We start from the raw sequence: 9,601 nt of genomic DNA on the forward strand, positions 1-9,601 counted from the left end.
TAGTCGTATATTGTGTTGCCAAAAGCCAATAAAGGTTTAAAATACAAGTGTTGGAACAGACAAAACAAAAGTCTGAATATAAGGAGATCCACATTGGTTGGGTTTCAACAATAGAAAATCACTTAGCAGACAAGGTCAGGCCTGTCCGTTTAACACGTAGAGAACTGAATACATTGGTCCCTTTATCATACATCAGGACTTATTGAATATTCAAATTTATTTGTTTTCAACAACCTTATACTGTGTCAATCAAATCAAAGTCTTGTCATTTTACATCTCTTTGTCATAGTTTTACTTCCATCGGCTAATTGCTCTTATTTATACAATCTTTACCCTTTAACCTAGAAATGCTGGCAACTACGTTATATTATTTTGACCAAGTTAAGAAGAAACCAGTTACCTTCATAATGGACCCTAAATTTAAATTTGCATACCGTAAAACCAATTTTTTAGCAGCACACGTGTAACTAGCATTTATCATTTCTACTCAGCCTCTTCTTTCTATAATATATCTAGTCTGTTGACTAACATAATTAAACACTTTGAATTTTATCATTTTGTCTTTAGATAAATAATAATTTTAAAAAAGCCATTATGTGACAAAGCCATATTAGATTGATTTGATACTCTTCGAATCCCACCGATGTATGATCAAAAGGGTCAAAATAGGGATTTCGTATCACGAGACTTAAGATGATACAGATTTAAAAGTTTTAACGAATAAATTGAAAATATGTTAGAATTACATACAAACATAATGGCATGGAATAAATAATTAGAAAAAGTTAAAAATTTTAAAATGACTCTATGTAGTACTAATAACATAAATCGGGCGTCCGACAGAACATTTTGTCAATGTAAGAGTTTAGTTTTCTGAATATTTTTTCGACAACTAGAGAAATCGGTCAATGTTATGTACATTATCAAACCATATTCGATAAGACGTTACACATTTCATTGTAATGTGATGATTAATCATAAAACAAATGCGAATCAACCTCTGGTCGCCAAAGACCCCGCAAACACTGTATTAGAATTTGACTTGGGCAAGGCGAGTGATTTATATGGATCAAGTAGCAACCGGCAATTTTTCGCTAACATTCAACAAGGTGTTTCATTGGGCGGTTTTTCAACCGAATCACTAATTGTTTTGTTCATAATAGTTACCACATGTTATTATTATCTTATCTATAAAGACTTCTCGTCAAATAAAATAGTTTCTAGGACAATGTCAGACAAATTTATTGTTGTTTTTTTTTAGACCATAAACAATGTGATTTTAATTCTAATGTTATAATTAGAGGGAATTATTCACTAATATTCACTTTGTCAATTACATTTTAAATTTCACTCATGTTCGTGGTAAATGAAAATAATAATACACATATTCCACTCTCTTCTTGTTTTTATAGTTTTTTCCTAAATAGAAATACCGGTATAATTAAAAAGAAATTATATTGATGGATACATAATGTAAATATTGTTTCTTTATACAAAATACAAAAAGGAGTTTTAAAATATGCTTTGTATATTCATTATTTCAAAGCCATCATTAACATTTTTTATGTATATTTATTGTTCCTCTCTACTCTTTCAGCATTATACCATTACATATGACTTCAGAGAAACCTCTAAATTTAAATTATCAAACTTTGAAAAGTACATATTCTATGTAAAATTTTCAAAACTGTGATGAGAAGTTTAAACTCGTATGATTCGCTGTATCATAAGCAATTCGTGATAATCAAACTAATGTTAATCATTATATTATTATTCAAGATGGCAATTTAAAAATATGTAAAAATACAATTTTGAATTGAATTGTTATCTATAGGACATTGAAAAATCCATATCTCATCATTATAAGAAATTAAATGGAAAATATTATATTAACTAATATTTATCAAAATACACTTTTGAATAGTAAATGATGTCAAAAACAAAACATTAATTAGTTTTCAAATCATAATTTTAGTTCTATTTAATTTTCTGGGATAACATTTGAACGATGTGGCCGTCTTGATTTTATTTCAGGACTGTATAGTTTAATGTAATTGATATTTTTAAATGGTAAATTAAGTAGAAAAAAAACCAAAACATTTTAACAGATAAGCTTTAATTATAGCGTTTAAAAAAGTGTTCTGATAATCATGATATAAGTTTAATTTTTTGCGTATTTTAAGGGAAATGTACTGTGAAATCATCTCAGACAATTTGATAGTCGAATTGTAATTTACTTATCTAGTAGACCGAAAATCATAGTTTTGAAAGTAATCATTTCAAACAAATATATTCTATTAAAAAGAAATACATATTCATATATATATATCTAGGCACTTGATTCTACCTCTATCTGTTTAGAGGTCCGCGTTGCCCTGCTTTGAATTTGTATTTCGTTTTATGGATTTTGAGACGGTTTGTTATTGTCTTTTTTTTCATATATGCCTATTAATTACTATTTTCAAAAACATAAATCAGTAGGCAAATCAATATTTTATAGAGCTAAATTTTTATTTTGGGACTCTAATTGAAGCAAAATAACGTTGTAAACACTTTAAAAAATAATTTTTGATATAGAGCTACTCATTTCTTGATACATAACTCTTACTATAGGTTGCTTAGGTTTAGTGTTATTTATCTGAAGAAATGTTAATGCAGAATTATAATGATATTGCGTTTCTGTAACGAAATAATATTCGTTTTGTGGCTCCTGCTGGTTTGATGTGTTCTACATTGTTTGTTTTGCTCTTTCAAAGAAGAGCATTTTTTCGTCAATGTTTATCTTAACATAAGTTAAAATTGTAAATTGCTTAAAAATTAAAAAAAAAACAATCGATAATTTAAACCATAAAAAACCAAACAAATTTGAAAAATATTGATTTCATTTATCAACAAATAGAAAAATACGGATTCTTCGCAATACCTATTGTTTTACCATGGAAATTGGTTAATATAAACTTTGCCTCTTTGTCGATCCTTTGGTTTATCATTAAAACATCTTTAAATTAAATAGTTAAAATTAGATTAATAATACCCTCTTCATATCGTCAAATTAACCAAATGCGCATCTTAAAAATATTTAAAAAAGACAGAAAGGTCGATATCGTACAAACAAGAGCACTGCACATCAAAAAGGACGAATATTATTTAATATCCTTCGGCTTAAAAAGTAAGCTTATTTCTTTAATAAATTTTTTTAAGAGTGTCGTGTTTCCTAAAACACTTACACACATGTTTTATCCACCAGTAAATAGTATAAAAAGATATAATTGTCTGCTGTCCAATCCTTATTATGTAATATTTTTACATAATGAAATATTGCTTATATAAAAAAGATAAAAAAAATATAAATGTGTGGTTTTAAAATCCTTTCTTTGTTTAATTTGTTGAGGTTTTGGGTCGAAACACCAAATGAATACGCAAAACAAGAATGCAATACTACAGAGGGCGTCAGTACAACCCCCTCAAGTGTTTTCACGTCCTACTTCGTTTTCTGCAATACCCTTCACAACTTAAAATGTGTTGTGTGGTTATTTTCTCCCTGTCAATATTGTCAAAATTATGCAAAATAGATGTAGATTCAGCAAAGTTTCCGTTCTTATGGGGCGACTCTTTTACAAGAAAACGTCATCGAACCAACATATAATCTTCATTTATACTGTTTTTGTGTCTTTTAAATAAATGAATTTGCTTGGCTTTTGGAACAGATGATCATGACCCTAGAGGTCACTTCCGGTTCTAGATCTTAATATATGAAATTGCTGTCGAGTCCTCCAAAACTTCACTTAGTTGTAAGTTTGCGAAGCAGTGATTTAATATATAGCAAGAACTGGAACAGGAAAGTCCTGTTTTTGTGTTACGTTTAAATTCAAGGTATGTATTGTAAAGTTAATTTTAAAGATGGTGCAATTGTGCTAAATTCTCATTGATCGGCTTTAAATTATGCTGCTTTAAGTTTACTTTTAATTTTCGGTGCACGCTGCAGTGTAATCGATGGTTATGAATAAATACTAAACTACAGGAAAAAACTGCAAGCTTAAATATCATTAGTGGTAGATTTTGTATATTGATTAATCCTTCAAATATCATTAATGCTTTTTGTATTCTAATTAGATATAAATGAATCTAAACTGCTGCAAGACATCAGATAAATAAACATATTTGACATTCCATATATCAATTGCCATATTCATTCAATTCAGAAAAGATCAAAGCAGTAATTATCATACCTAGGAATTTCAGGTAAAATTGGTGCAATTTTGTAAAATATAGTTTTTTGCACGTCATTTATTAATAGTGAAAGCAGAATTGTAATAAATATTAACATAAGCATTTAAGGCTGACATTATTTCACATCAAACTAAAATAAAATGTGCATTATATGGTAGCAGAATAAACACAATTCGAAATTTGGAAGAAGAAAATGTACTATCATCTTGCAAAGTGGTTGAAGAGAAATTTTAAAATTTAAATAATTTATCATAGACAATTAAGACTGTTCTGAAGTTACTACGGTAGGACACATCTACATTTATTTTTGAAGTAGTATAGAACCCATTTAAATATCATCTTTTTATTTTTTTTATTCGATTCATCTTGTTAAAAAAAAAATAAAAAACAATTTTAAGGTTCAAGTTTAAGCCCTTGTTTTGAACATTATTTATTTTTTAAATAAAACACCAACATTTATAGTAATTTCTTTTGTTTTGATAGTGCTGCATTAAGATTTTAGGGATTGGGTTTTTTTTAACACCACTGTTTTTTTAACAGATGCAGATGTTTTACGTTGTTTCCATGGTTTTCATGCTGATGACCACAAGAGGCATACTTAGTGCGCCACAGCAGCCGATACCAACAACTATCGAACAATTAAAAAGTTGCATCAACAATCCATTAACCGCCCTAGATAACTGCAGGAAAAGCTGTGATTCCAGAGCTGCTGTGTTGGATAAATTCAAATGTGAATTAGCTTGTTTCATGAAATTCCACGAACAAATTCAGCAGTGTTCAGCGCTAGAATGACATCAATCCAGGCAATAAACATGCCCAGAGTGCAATGTCTTTCATTAAAACTTATCTGTACTTTTAATGCAAAAACCAACTGGTTTGTTTAAAGTACAGGTTTGGTGGATCTTACACAGAATCTTGATTTGAAAGGATCATGTTTCGAATGACAAGATCCCTGAGAATCGAGTCAAGCAAACATTGACACGGCGTGCAATGAGCTGTAATGAATAGCGTTTCTACCTGTCCTCCCAATTCACAGCAAACCTTAATACACTCATAAACGGCTTCATGTTTATGTGATGAACACCTGGTTTTGACAGTTCACTGTATAGCTTAATGATTTGTATTGTGTATATCATTGCCCTAGCCAATTATCATTAGTTCTGACACACTAACATTCCGCTGTTTGTAGACTTCTATGATCATAATATCTAAAATAAACCCCACTGAATTGAGCTGATGTTAAAGATGTTCTTACCTATTATTGACTACGTCCAGTTAACACAGATATCCAGAACGAACTAAGCGCATCTACCATACTAAACTAAAACTATTGTCTTCTTTTTTGAGAGATTCATTGTTCTTATATGATGCTTCAAAAATACGTTTACTCGTCCATTTCCAGGAAGATAGGTAGTAAAGTAAAACCACTAAACAACTTTCTCATTCATAAAAATCATTGACATTTAAATCTCTTATGTTAGATCATTTGTTCATTTGTTAATTGTTTTCCAAAATAGAGATTCTATTTTGTCACAGTAAAAGTATTGTTCAAAGTCTAAATTCATCTTGACATTTTCCTTTACGAGTTATAAAGTTGATTTTTTCTGCGATTTTTTATTTGATCTCTACACCAATGTTCATTGTCATTGAATATTATATTTGGTACATTGGTGTAAAATGTATTCCAAGCTCCCGTGACTAATGCCACTTTCAACAAAAAGGTGAATTATTATGTAAATTGTGTTTATGTAAACGATTAAGAGCTTATTCTACTTGTGCTTTTTATGTGCTTCTTACAGAATATTTTTTTACAATGTACATACTTGCATGGATCCAATACAGCATGCTGCTTTCTGTGAAACGTGTGTTTGTGTATTGGAAGCAGACTAAGAGAGTTGAAATAAAGAAACTAAAGAAAGAAGTCTTACTCTTTAAGTTGCTTTATTGAATAATTCAGGTCACCAGAGAAAAATGTACAGTGAATACACAATTCTTTTGAAATATTCTACAATTATATTTCTGTATTTTAAACAATGCTTTGCACTAACACTAAATATTTGTAAAATATAAAACAGCATTTTTATAAAATTTAAAATTATCATCTGATAAAAATAGAATATTCTAAAAACCTTGCGTATGCATATTATTTATTGTGTGAAGAAGCATTTTAAATAGATAATTATTTTCTCATTTTCCTTTTAAAATTCACAAAACATCTTTAAGAATATTTCTAGAGTGCATTTATTAACAGAAAGAAAAATTTTAATGAGAACTTTAATAGATAAATTGAAAAATGTTCTTGGTTTTACGAATAATGCAAAAGATTGACGTTGTTCTTTGTTTAGCTCATAAAATTCCATATAGAAACGGAAAATGTTGATTGTTTTTGTATGATTTTCTCCATGCATTTAAATACATATCTACAATTAATTCAGAGAAAAAAATAATCAGAAAATTTAGATATGATCCAAAAACATAACCCAAAACAGAAATATATTTATAAGCATCAAATACATTTTGACAAAGTAAAAGGTACACACATTCTCTACTCTATTTTAAAGCTTGACTTTCATCTAAGTTATTAAAGATGCAAATCCACATTCTTTAATATAAAAAAGTACATAGAAATTTAACATAAACTAATCAGGGGAGAAAATTGTCTTTTTGGGTACATTAATGAAACGTTAGTTATTGGAATAAACTAAAGATTGACTGATGTAGTACAACTTGATCTTATGCTATCTCTATTGAGTTGTGTTTAGTCGTAATGTTTGTCTAGATGTTAAACGGGGATGCTCACGATTTTGATCAAGAATTATATTTCTTTTTTTGGGGGGAGGAGTTGATTTTAATTAACTTTAGATCTCCTATGCAGTTACTCTGGTAAACCGAAAGTGAAACAGTGTTTGGACCTAAGCACAAATCATCAGCGCTGACAAGACTTAGTTCTCAGAAATAATCGATAAATTCGCTGTAATGGATTCTGAAGCATTGTTTTTCAAAGAAACTTATTTATTGATACCTTGAAAATAGTCAGATTTTGAATGTTAGGAAACAATTTAGACATTTTTTGTAGTGGTATGTAGTCCTACGCTAGAGTTTATATCGTTCAACCAGACAAGCAGAGAATTTCTCTTGCTTGTCGGAGATTAAGGGAGACAGCTAAGCGTCTGGTTGAACGAAACTACAGTTCAATATTGCTTGGATCCATACAATTTTTCAGAATTATTTCGATTACTGACACGTGCGTTGATAGAATTAATAGTATCTTTAAATATTACACGACATGTTTCATAAGGGGCTTTCTCGAAATTCTTTTCGGAAAAGTCCGAGTATTCATGTTATAAAAAATATGCGTAAATCAAATAAATAGAAGAAACCACTTGCCATGCATAATAACATTCTTTTCAATATCAATAGCATATTTCTTGACCAATTACATGCGGGCTCGCTATTCAAAGAATTTAAAACCCTCTTAAGTGACCTCACTAGTATAAATAACCACCGCCATGCTTAAATCGCTCATATTTTTCTTGGCGCACGTTGTGCGGGCTATAAGGTATTATCTGAGAATTTTTTGATTAAAATTTGAGTTAAGACAATGTCTAAATTTTGGGTGTTTAGTTCACGTTTTATTTTCAAAGTGTGTTATTGTTTCTCAGACGTGGTCTGGGTGTTTTCACGTGAGACGAGTTTGTTGTTGAAACTTACATGCATGTCCTCGACAGAAAACTCTGACGTTTTATCAATAATGACAGACTCGGCTGATGAGTCTTTTGAGGGTTTTGATAGTGAGGACATTAGAGAGGCAGAGAAAAGACTCGCCTCTAAAATGAATGAGATAAGGTCAACTGCAGGTTCTGCAGTACACAATGATAATGAACATGGGCCTTCAACTTCGACGGCGAAGCCGTCTTCAGCATGTAAAAAAAGTGGCAAACGTAAAAGTTCCAGCAAAAATGCCACGAAAGCAAAGAAAAATAAAAAGGCTGACATTTCTGGTAATGATATTACCAATGCCATATTGAATATGGACACTGAAAATATTGACAAAATCAAGAAATGATGGCAATTAATGACATATTTGGGTGTATTTATAATCTGCAGAAAGAAAGATTAGATCAGTTAGAACAAGAGAGTGTTGACCTTGATGTCAATAATAATGAGCATGAAGGCTCAAGTGTAAATGATGAAAATGATTTTGACTTTTTCATGAATGATAAAGAATCAGTTGAACAAGAAAAAGAAGTAGATAATGATTGGGATATTCCAGAATGGTTCTCGTCAGATAAAAAAAGGAAAGAATGTTGATGACAAATTAGCAAACATGGTGAACACTCTCTGTACTAAAGAAGGTGAAACAGAGAAAATAATTGAAAGTCACCCCCGACCAGCAAATTGTACATATTTATTAGCTTCTCAGGTAAATCCAGATATCTGGAATTTTATGCCAAAATCTGCTTAAAGTAGAGACTCTGGCTTTCAAGCCGTTCAAAAAACTATAGCAACAGGGATTGTTCCTTTGCTTAAAATAGCTGAAATGTCAAAGTTAATTGAGAACTTGAAGGAAGTTAGAAATTTGATAAAACAGGCAGTTATTGCACTCTGTAGTTCTGTGTATCAATTGTCCCCAAAAAGGAGATTTCTTTTGAGAAAAGTTTTGCCAAATAAGTTTTCTAACATATGCAATGCCACTCAGCCAGTAACAGAATTTTTGTTTGGCTCTGATATACAAAAGAAAAGAAAGGAGTTATCAGATTTTGATAAATACAAGAGGGACAAATTTAATAGAGGTGCATATAGCAATGCAGGCTACAGGGGAAGAAGGAATTTCTCCTACAACTATTATTATGGCAGAGGAAGAGGATCTAATAGACCTTTTTTAGGGGGAAGAACTCGAGAAGCGAGATCAGACAAGAGAGGAAGACGAGAGAAATACTAAATGAGACAAACACGGTAAGTGTTGGGCAAATTAAATATCACGTATCTCAATGGAAAAAGATCGTTAATGATCCATAGGTTCTGAAGACAATCCAAGGTTATGAAATTTTGTTCGATGAAAGACCTTACCAATTAAAATAGCCATCTCAAAGAAAGTGGGCGCTTAAGATGTACATTCGGCAGGAATATGGGCGCACAAGGAGAATGAAAATTTCATCAACTAATTTTGAATATTTTTCGAATTATAACCGTTATTTAGTTTCTGTTGGATGTGGAATGAGTGGAAAAATATTTGAAATGCAAAAGGTTTTATCATAATATGGGTCTAAATATAGCAACACGATGCAATTCGTGCAAAATCCTAATTATTTACAACTGTTTTTAAATGATTTTGTTGTCTCTGGGTCTTCTCTCCACAAATTTGAAACGT

At 30.5% G+C, this 9,601-nt stretch overlaps 1 pseudogene; it reads left to right on the forward strand.

Annotated features, from left to right (window-relative positions):
* The first annotated feature begins 7,945 nt into the window (after positions 1–7,945).
* LOC128175464 (uncharacterized) lies at positions 7,946–9,172 on the forward strand (annotated as a pseudogene).
* Positions 9,173–9,601: the final 429 nt, after the last annotated feature.

This window comes from Crassostrea angulata, chromosome 3 (genome assembly GCF_025612915.1).
Source record: "Crassostrea angulata isolate pt1a10 chromosome 3, ASM2561291v2, whole genome shotgun sequence".
NCBI lineage: Eukaryota > Metazoa > Mollusca > Bivalvia > Ostreida > Ostreidae > Magallana > Magallana angulata.